Source organism: Caloenas nicobarica, chromosome 5, assembly GCF_036013445.1.
Source record: "Caloenas nicobarica isolate bCalNic1 chromosome 5, bCalNic1.hap1, whole genome shotgun sequence".
NCBI classification, from domain to species: domain Eukaryota; kingdom Metazoa; phylum Chordata; class Aves; order Columbiformes; family Columbidae; genus Caloenas; species Caloenas nicobarica.
In genome coordinates this window covers 41,631,920-41,642,548 of record NC_088249.1, presented here as the reverse complement: position 1 = coordinate 41,642,548, position 10,629 = coordinate 41,631,920, and the positions used below count along the sequence as shown (strand labels likewise).

The 10,629-nt window shown below is 47.2% G+C and overlaps 1 protein-coding gene across 8 annotated transcripts in view; it reads left to right on the top strand.

Moving 5' to 3' along the window:
• The first annotated feature begins 4,160 nt into the window (after positions 1-4,160).
• PHF21A (PHD finger protein 21A) overlaps positions 4,161-10,629 on the top strand; it is a 147,214-nt gene continuing 140,745 nt past the window's right edge. For 7 of the 8 annotated variants that reach the window (XM_065635611.1, XM_065635615.1, XM_065635614.1 and 4 more), the window contains exon 1: positions 4,161-4,622. The gene's annotated coding sequence lies outside the window, so the exon portion shown is untranslated. Of the gene's footprint in view, positions 4,623-5,274; positions 5,362-10,629 lie in introns of all 8 variants that reach the window. The other variant, XM_065635608.1, reaches the window with a different exon arrangement.

The window sequence follows — 10,629 nt, the reverse complement described above, 5'->3', positions numbered from 1 at the left end:
TATAACAAAGCTAGCACGTGATGATGGAGCTTGCTATTTTGGACACTTATTACAATAATTGTCAATAATGACAATTGATTGCTCTTGAGATGCCCCTGCATTAATGCTTTACATGGGCTGTCCTTCCTTCTCTGAAATCCACCTGAACTGGTGAAATAACACTCAATGAGAAACATCATCACTAAGCAGCTGCTTGCAAATTCGCATTGAAAGTCTGTTGATTTTTGTGAGTTTTCTGCTAACTTTGGAAAGGCTTCGATTTGCCTTGTAAGTGCTCTTAGGAAACAAACTTGGAAAAGGGGACTGGGTGAGTATCCAGAGTGATGTGATCAAGCAGAAAGTGGAAAATCTGGACAAACCAAACTATGGCTTTTAATGAGCACCACAAACACCACTTTTGGAGGCAGAGACACAAGGGAAACTTCGTGCACAAAGACTCAGAAAGCGAAGGAGGGATTTTTTTTCTGAGGCTTCTAGCAAGACTTCCTTTAACTGCAAGGAAAGTGTGCTAGATATCTCTGTACGAAGACAACAAACACAACCAGCCGGTTTATTCAAGCATTTAGCTGTGCATCTGATGGTACTGTTGCTTCCAATTTCATATATGAAACCACTTCTAACACTGCTAGAAGGTAAATGCTACACATGTACCTATGGAGGCCCTTTTTGCTGATGTGGAAATGAAGGTAAGCAGCACAGGGGCTGGGACAACCCCTCTTCATCATTGCAAGTCTGGACATAGGAGTGGTGTTTGTGCACTGTTTCTAAAGGAAAAACTTTCAGCATGTCTGTGATAACCAGGAACTGTGGCTTAAACTGCTGAGTTCAGGGTATAAAATGGTCTGAGCCGCTCTACCCAGCTGTGACCCAAGATTGCTATGGGCAGTATGCCCCGAGTATAACCTGCATCACAAAATAGCCATCACGCTCAGGGTTCTAAGACAAACCATGCAAAATTTCTTTGCACATCAACGGTAACAGCTAATGATTATTTTTTTCTTTGAACTTTGTCCAAAGTTCATCTCTAAAACAAACTTCAGTCAAACGGCGCTTATTGACTCCTCAGCAGAATAAACATGCCGAATCTCTAATAATGCTTAATCACTTGTTCCAGTCTCTTTTAACTTGCTTGTTAACCAGAAAGATAAAAACCAGTGAAATAAACATGCTTTACTTCATATTTATTTTTCTGGTGCCTCTGTCAAAAACTCTGAAGGACAAGAGCAACGCTGGTCTGATTGTTTTCAGAGTAAGCTGACTCCTCTTCTTGCTTCAATCCCTAACTGAAGGTGAAATTAAAATCCCGGCTGTTGTCTAGGTTGTAACACTCAGCCTCTGTGGCTTGAACTGCTGGTTGTAAAAGTTTACGCAGAGGGGGGAAAAAATCTGAGTGTCACAGCTGGGATTTTCAAAGGCATTTATAAATTGGTTAGGGGCTCGAGACTGGAGGGGTGAGAGGAGGAAGGGGCTGTACGGTCCCCCAGCCCCAAGAGAAATCTCAGTAAACTCACGTGCAGATCTGACAAGTAATCGACCTGATCTATTCAGTGGCTGTAAAGTAGAAAGAAGCCTAAAAAGCAAATATACAACCATTTAAAATGGTGTAATATTTTAATTTTACTAACCATAACACTTCCTGTCACAGTTGGACACTTCAGAAAACCTACTGTGATGGCTGTCAGATTTTTTGGTAGTCCCGTGCACGTGACCTTACCTGTTAATCCATGAACTGTGCACCTATCAGTAACTGGTTGATGAGCAATCGGGTATTTTCTGTGTTTTAGTTTTTTTAGTACTACATCAGCTCTGCTGTTCAGAATCATACCAGGCTTGCAACAAAAGAAAAAAAGAAAAAAAAAAAAACAAGAAAAAAACCCCACCCCAACCAAACCAAACAAATAACAAAAAACAACAAACAAAAGTTGTGTGTGGGAGGTAGGAGAGATTGTCTCAAAAAGAAAACGCCAAACAATATGACATTAAAGAAAAGGCATTTTTGGATTACTCTATTTGCTTCATACCTTTTCCTTTTTGTGCCTTTAAGGTTTGTGTCTTCCAGCTCATATCTACAAACCCACAGGCTAGAAACTTAATTAAAAAAAAATAAACCCGAGTTTCTTGCATAATTGTATGAGTCCAGGAGCTACAGCTTTAAGAAAGGGACCAAATGTTGTAAAGTTCACAATTAAATCACATAGAACTTGGCAACGGCTGGAAGAAGTGGGAAATTAACAGTAATTAAATAAACAATGGCTTGGTAGCGCAACTTTTTGACAGTTGAGAGGGAATCGTGCTGTAAGTCCCTGCTCATGTTGAGCACACCAGAATCCTCCAGATGATAAAACCGTGCATTACTGCCCAATTACGACGAGTCCCTGAGTTACTCATCATGACTGCTTTACGGATTTAGTTTCACAACATCATAATGAGTTCATCCTGGTTTCCTGGAGCATCTGCAGAGATAATGCAAGCACTTTCTTTTCTTCCCAACTTGCGAACGTTTTGAAGAAATAAAGTGATGTGAGAGGCTATTAAAAAAAAAAAAAAAAATCGGTTTTGCATTGCATCAAACGCCGGCTTTCTGCGAGAGCTCACGCAAACCCCGCAGCGTCCAGGACAGGTCCCACGGTTTTACCGGTGGTAGCTCCCGTATAAAGAGGAGGTTTTAAGGATTTCTGAGGCTCTGGGGACTTCCAGAAGCCGGAGGCGCACAGGGGGTGCGTGCCATGCCTGTAACTTAAGCCAGTTTATCGCAGATCAGGATCGATGTCGCACGGGCTGGCTGCTGGGGTTCGGGCAGCCCCCTGTGCTGTGCCTGGGAACTGGGGGGGCGGCGGTCCCCGAGCCGCCGTCTCACACGCACCCACAAACGCCCGTGGGCCCGAAGAGGTGAGGAGCTTTCCCTTCTCTGCTGATCCTAACAGCCCTCCAAGTAAAATTCACATTAATTTGCCTTTCGTGCCAACGGGCGCCGCAGGAACGTTAAAATTCATGATACGTAACTTCACCGCTTTGAACCTGCCGACAAAACTTTCTGACTCGCCACGATTTCTTTTGGGAGGGGAATTAGAAGAGGAAGGGGGGGGGAAAGGCGGGAGGGAAGGCTGATGCGCTGTCTTTCCCCGCTGCACGCAGGAAAGCAAATGGCAGCATCACTCGGCACTGGAGTAGCAAGTTAATAAATAAATAAGCAAACCCCACTGCACGAACGGCAAGGCGGAAAGCGGCGGCGGAGAGGAGGGAAAATCCTCCCCGGCCGCACGGCGAGCGGCCGCGCTATCTCTGCGAATAAGATGGCAGTGCCGGGGCGGGGGGCGGAGGGGGCCGCTCCCGGTGGCCGCGGCTCCCGCGTGTCGCACCGGCGCGGCCCCTGCATGGGGGTGAGGCCGCCGCGCGCCCGCCCGCGCCCCGCCGCAGCGGCGGCAGCTTCCTGCGCGCGCCCCCCGCCTCCCCTCCCCCCCCCCCCCGCGGCCCTGTTGCATCAACTTCCTGTGCGGAGCCCCTCGCGGCGGGGCCCCGCGCGGCTCCTCCCGCCCGCAACAGCTTCCTGCGCGCGGCCCCGCGCCCAACCGGCCGCGCGCGCCGCCCCCGCCGAGCCCCGCGCGCCGGCCGGCCGGGCGGGGGAGGGGAGGCGGCGGGGGGGGGGGGTGTGTGTGTGTAGGGGGGGGGCTGCGCGTCGGCTGAGCGCCTCCCCCCCCCATCAGCGTGCCCCCCTCCGTTAGCGGCGGGGCGGTGCGGCGGCGGGGCGGGGCGGCCGCCCGGTGCCCCCCGCCGCTGCGGCCGGCGGCGCCGCTCCGGCAGAGTTTGGTGCCCTACTTCACTCTACTTTAGTTTCACTCACTTTACATCCGGGCTTTTTCCCTAGGCAATGGGGGCCGCAGCACAGCCCGTTCCTTAGGCAAAGGGAAATAAATTCGCCGCACCGACACGTCAAGTAGTCCCCCTCAGGAGGAGCCGCTGAGCCCGCCCTCTCGGCTCCCCCCCTCCCCGGCCCGGCCGGCGGCGCCGTGCCGCCGCCGCGGGGCGGGAGGGGGGGGCGTGGGTCCGTCGGTCCGGGCTCCCCCCCCGCTTCCCCGCGGGTCTCCGGCGGCGGGCCGGGCCGGGCCGGGGCGGGCGGGGGCGCGCGCGGCGGCGTGTCGGGAGCGCGCCGCAGGCAGGCAGGGAGGCCGGCGGCGGAGGGATCCCGGCGAGCGGTGCTGCGGCCGGGCCGGGTGAATGGGATTGAAGAAGAGTTCAGCTTCTCGGCTTGTTTTTGTGTCACAGTTTCTCTCCTCCTGCGCCTCTCCGGCTTCGTGCCTCCCTCCCCGCCCGCCCCCTCCTCCCCGCCGCAGGAGGAGCCCCCCGCGGAGAGGGGGAAGGAAAAGGACCCCACAGAGGCGAGAGCGAGCGAAGAGGAGGTGGAGGAGGAGAAGGGAGCAACCTACCATCTTCCACTCCCCGCTTAGCTTAAAGAAAGTGAGAGGAGGAGAGAGAGAGAGGCGCCCAGAAGAGGGGGACAGGGAGGCCCGGAGGAGCGGCGGCGCCGGCACCCTCCCCCTATGAAGAAGAGTCCTCCCCCTCACAGAGAGGTCCTGCCAGGGGGACCCCGGCCGGCCCGCAGCAGCACCGCCGCCGCCAGCAGGGTGTAGTATCCCACCTTTCGGATTCGCCTCCTCCTCCTCCCTGCCCCCCCCCGCCCCCCGGGCGCCGTCCCCCTCCCTCTCCCCCCCGCGCCCCCCTTCGCCGCGGGGCTGGGGGCGCCGAGGATGGCGGCGGCTGGCCCCGCACTCTCCGGCCAACTTGGCGATGAGGAGCAGCAACTTCGTCGCGGCCCCCGGCCCCTCCCTCGGGGGGGTGGGGGGGAAGAGCGGAGCGTCCCGGGGCGCCGCCGCGGCCCCCCGGCCTCCCCGGCGGGCGCCGGCAGAAGTTTGCGAGCGGGAGCGGGAGAGGTGGAGGAGGGTGACACTTGGGGTAAAAGGAGGAGGTGACACATTGGGGTTGGGGGGAGGAGCAGGGGAAGGAGATGACACATTGCACTGGGGATGGGGTGGGGGAGGGAGGCTTATCCCCTCCCCTCCGGTTTCCTTCAGGATGATTATTTCCAGGCCCTTTTCTCTTGGTCGGGTCCTTCGCCGAGATGCTGTCGGGGAAGTTTTATTATTATCTGGGAAATGATGCCGCTTTCGGTGGTGGATAATTCGTAGTAAAGCCTCTGCTGCGTTGTTGCCTTTTTTTTTTTTTTTTTTTTTTTTTTTTCCTTCTCCTTGCTTTCATTCGTCTTTGTGGCCCGAGCAGCGCCGGGAAAATTCCGTTTCTTCTGCAACTTGTTATTCTGGAGCCCGGGCCTGCCCCCCTCGCCCTGGGGCTGCCCTTCCCGCACAGGTACGGAGCTGGGGGCCGGGGTTACCCACTCCTGCTCCGGCACGGTGCCGGCATTGGGGACAGCTACTTCTTTATTTTTATTTTTCACCTTCTTCTGTGTCTGTGTAGGTGGAGTGGGCATCTATGTGGGACTCTGCCATTTGGTATAGTCCTCTTGTGCATGCTCCTTTCTTCAGTTGTTTTTCTGCGGGATTTTTTTTTTTTCTTTTGTGGTGGTGTGTGTGGTGGTGTGTTTTTTTTGTTTTTTTTGTTTTTTTTCCTTTATTATTCTGAGCTTTGCTGTCGGTAAAGCATTTTCCCCAACCACCTCTGCAGTTTGGTGGGACCTGGCAGGATTGTACGCTGAGGTTTTTAGGTGAATTTGTATTGGATTAATGCATGGATCTCTTCATTCAACTTCTTCTCAAGTGTCAAAAAATGAGGCTATGAACAGATGTGTTTCAATATGGAGAGATTTCCAAGTTCCTAATTCTTGGGGGTGGAGGAAAGAGTGCCATTGGAGAGTGGCTTTTGTTTTCGATTGGTGAACAAATGTCATCACATTTCAGTCACGTGCTGTAATATTCTTTGTTCAGCTATCAAAGTATGTTATCTGCTACACCTGTTCCCACTTTTTAATTGTAAGTAACGGTGATTGCCTGCAAATCTTATAGTTGCGGATAAGAGCACTTCCCATCTTTCTCCCTCTCCTACCCCCTGGGTGTTTGTTTGGGCCGGAGTACTGAGCTTGACAATGAACTTTTGTTCACTGTGGAGACTGCACGTAAAAATGTCCCACTCGGGATAATAACTTGCATGTTGCGAGAAAGTTGTGTTTGAGCATGGAAAGATCAGGTGCGGATGTGTGCTCAGTAATGATAGGGCTCTGGTAAAGGTTATGCTCTTTGGGCCAGTGAAGTTTTCTTAACTAGATACGTTGTTGTTTTTTATCAGGTTAAAGGACAGATACTGCTGTACACCCATATAGATAGATGCATCTTTTTTGCTTAGCTGTAGATTTTCAAGGTGTGAGAAACAGAAAGGATTTTGGCTGTCTGTTTACTTTTTTTTTTTTTTCCCCTCCTTCCCATTGTGCTCACTTCTAACTATGAAGGCACCTGCTTAGTTTCAGTTTTGTAAGTCAGCTCCCTCTGGCTTTCCTGTGCTTGCCCGGAGCTAGCTGGTGAGGCTGGATATGCTGCATAACGGGAGAATGTTTAACTTTGATGAAAAGAGGCTTATTTTGGGGCTTAGTTTGTGAAGGAAATAACATGCTTTTCAAAGCCTTGGGAAAAAACCACCTAACCCTAAAAATCCAGAATTCATGACTTCTACCCGGTTAACATGTAATGCTAAAATAAGCTTATTACTGTTTATGTATAATATAACTCTATATTTAAATACTGACATTAAATTACTAGTAAGAATGGGATCTTGAAAGAACGAGACAAAAAAATATGCTTATCTACCCATACTAGTTGGAGAAGTTAATCAACACACTTTAGTAGGAAGATCACAGGCTTTGGGAATTTTATTTATATCTGGGCATGTTTTACGGTAGCTAAATGAAACTGTTTCTTTGGGACATTTTTAATTGTTATTTTCTAGAAAGGAATTCTGTAGCTAAGTAGATGAAACTTTAAAACCGTATTTAAAAAAAACAGATGAAGCGCTGCTCGCATGTTTTTAAACCTTTCAGTGTTACTGTGGTGGAGAAATTAGATTCTTTTATGGTAGTTACATCAGCTAGAAGTTTGAGCTGATACAGAGGGAGTATGAAGCAACCTCTTTCTACTTTGATTTCATGTTGCATAGTAGCATGTACAGAGTATCACTTAAAGGTCTTAAGAGAGCAGTTGTTCAGCAGAAGGTAGGTGCTTGCTGACGAGTACTTACCACCAGCTGAATGTCAGCTATGTCATACCCCCAGCTTTTAGCCACACTGACCTGGGCGACAAGAAACTTGGAGTTGATCCCGTTATGGGGTTTAGTGATTTTTTTTCAGTTAACTAACAGAGATAACATGGTATATAATTCAAAATGTCGCGCTAAATCATCATAAGATTTCTGCCTGAAAGCTTTTAATCTTGCTCTTCTCTGTGTGCATCTTGAACTGGATTTATTGTGAGGCAGAAGAAGGCATTTGAAAGTGGTTTTCTTCCTTCAGGGAATGAAAATAGAAAACTTTCCTTCAAAGAACTTAAATAAAGCAAAAGTAGGAAACTGATGCTGCTTAGAGAAAAATGCTGTTGTGTCTTCCAGCTTCAACAGTAAGATCTCTGCTTTCAGTTTAGGTTTTGTAAAGATCTTTCTTCACTCTCGGCCATTCAGCTTCAGTTGAGATTCAAGTATTGGGCCTAAATAGTTCTTACTCAAACTTTTCTTCTTTTTTATTTTCTTTTTTTTATTTTTTAGAGATGAGGTTTTGCGTGTGTGTGTGTTAAACTTCACTGTGGAAATTATACGTGATGTTTCAAAAAAAAAATCCTTGGACTGGATTGGTACAAAGGAGACAATTTTAATGTTTTTGAAAAATTTTCTTTCAGGAACATAAAATGTGTTTTAATGGCACCTCAGAAAGTTGTAAATCTGTGTGCAGTTGGAAAACTTTAATAGTGAGCTTCTCTATCACTTGGGTTGTTCATGCACTTTATTTGTAATGGTCATAATCGCATATGAACACATTGTAGCTCTTTGGTTCCTTTATACTTATTCTCAGACCCATGAAGAGCTTTATTGGAATTGGAACTACTGGAATTTGTTTACAACAGATTTCTCGTTCATTTCAGTTCCAGTTTGTAGGAACCTTGGTGGACTATCTTATTTCACATGTTACGGGCATTTTGCACAGGTACCAGAAATGCAAGATGAATGCCATGTGAGAAACATGTTGGTGACTTAACCTTTTTACTATTGTTATGGTTTTGTTGGTTTTGCTTGTTTAAAATCTTCCAGAAAGAACTTCATAGTGTGATAGGGCTTTGATTTTTGGAGGGTGATGTGAGCTGTAAAGCAGACCAGCACTCAGGAGAGACTCCTTGTGTAGAAAGGGCAGTGCTAAAAACCTGTTATTAAGCTACTAATAGTATTTCTTCACTGTCCCCTTCACCCTTTATGCTCACAACTGTGCAGTCACATGCGTAGCTGTGTACTAGAAGGGTAAGACTCTACAAAAGGCCTGGCTCCTGTATGTTCGTGAATTGCCCTTGTTCAATTACTCCGTGCCAGAAAGCAGCTCACATCCTGTTTCTGATGTATTTTAACTGCACAAAGGTTATTTAGGAACAAACCATATACTGAAAAGGAGGGACAGTGTGTGGAAGGGTTTTGAGATGTCTGCTGAATGCAAGGAGCAAGATATTTACTTCTGTACCCTGTAAAATAGAGGGTGAACTGAAGGATAGTTTTTATAGGGATCTTACATTAATATTTCATGTTCAGTATAGCACTAAGCTGGTGTCTGGCTTGTCCTGGTGGTAGAGAGATGCATTATGCAGGCCAAAATAAGTTTATTTACATTTGAGGGCCGAAGGAAAACTTTTTTTTTTTCCTCACTGCAAATACAGTCTCATTTAAAAAAAAGCCCCTGTGTTTCTTTTATAAGTTTTAAATAATTTATGGCTCTTGTGCCTTACCAAGTTCCTCACTGGGTTAAAATTGGTAAAGTATGATTTTAAGTTTGTTTGACTCTGCTATTGTTATGTCAAAACCTCACAAAAGCAAAGTGGCGAGTGTAGATATAGAATGGTTATAAAAGGTACAAAAATCAAAGCGGTTTTTAAAAATGTACTTATTGCTGAAGGAAGGTGCACTTGTGTGACAATGAGACTTTATAATTGGAATCCCCTGCCATTGAAATAATTTTAAAGCTGTAGCAAGTTCCGAAAGGTCCCTTCCTTTGGTCTGAGGATTGCCATGCCTGCTGCCCTGACAAAGCCCCAACTTTACTACATAATCTTTTGTTTTAAGGCTTAGATCATCCCAGGGTTTCGAGGAAAGAATGCATTATTTGGTACAGGCTTTTCTGCAGCATTGATTTTTTCTGTTTTACAGTTTGTATCATTTTAATATCTCTGTTGGAATTATCAGGTATCCTATGCCTTAAAAAGCTCTTTGCCTAGATGGTCTGACCTATTATTCATTCCCTCTTACCGGAGATTTCTTGTTCACTGTCATTGCAAGACCTTGCTCTTTGATTAGAAATTGTATGCTCAAAGAATGCTTTAAAATACCCACACCAAAAAACACGTTCCCCCACACACCCCAATACTACCACCCCACCAGCCCTAGCCTAATACTTGTTGTTACTGGCGGGATTGCATTTATAGCTGGTAAATAAGGACTGAGGCTCTGCTTAATGTGAGCTCTGTTGTAGGCCATGTTCACGCAGCTTCTATGCTTTTCTACTGTTGAATTTCTTAAAATGTGTGTTTTCCAGGTTCTGCCCTTCCACCTGACAGTACTGTGCTTGTAGGACAAAAGGGAATTGTTATGAAGTTCACTTGCTACAGAAATTGTGTCGTGTGCCTCTTAAGTGAGGGGCTCTACCATTGCATGTGTAATTAGAAATAGATTTTGGAAATGTAGCCGGTGTGTTTCTTGAATGAGAGTACAGAGATGTGAATGGTTAAAGCAAATGAGGGCAGATTTGAGCCTGTGACTCTAAGATGGCCTGTGCTTGGGCTCGGTCTCCAGGCCTGCAAGAGGAGAACTCTAGGAGAGCAGCTGAGCTTACGGTTGGTTTGGTTTTGTTGTTTCTGCCTGCGAAATACAAGCTGCCGGTAGGAAAGGGAGAAGGAATGTTGATTCCTTCACTTGTTCCCCTCCAACCCTGCAGATTCAAGTGTGGTTAACTGTGTGGATCCTGAAGGCAGCGTAGGTGCAAACAGTTAATTGAAGAGATCAAATGGTATCCTGTTGAAGCTTTAAATTGTTTTAACAAAACTTCTGAGTAATCGCAATAATTATTTTCTGATAAGCTGTCTGATAGTAACTATGGCAACAGCTGTCTTTGGCCTATGGACGATATTGCTGTATTGACAAAACCTTCAGATGCTCCTGAGGCCTCTTGCCTCTATAGGGAGGTGCATCAGGGTGTCTTTCAGGTGACTGAAGTGTCACAATCTTTCTGTTGCAATGGGACGCCATCTTTCTCTTGGGTCAGAGTCTTGGTCCTTTTTCTTTTGCATGTTTTTGTGGGTGCTGCCTGCTAGCCTGGAAATGCTGCAAAGACCAGTGATACATGTAAGTACTTAGATGGAATTATATTTACGTATTATTGTTTTTTAG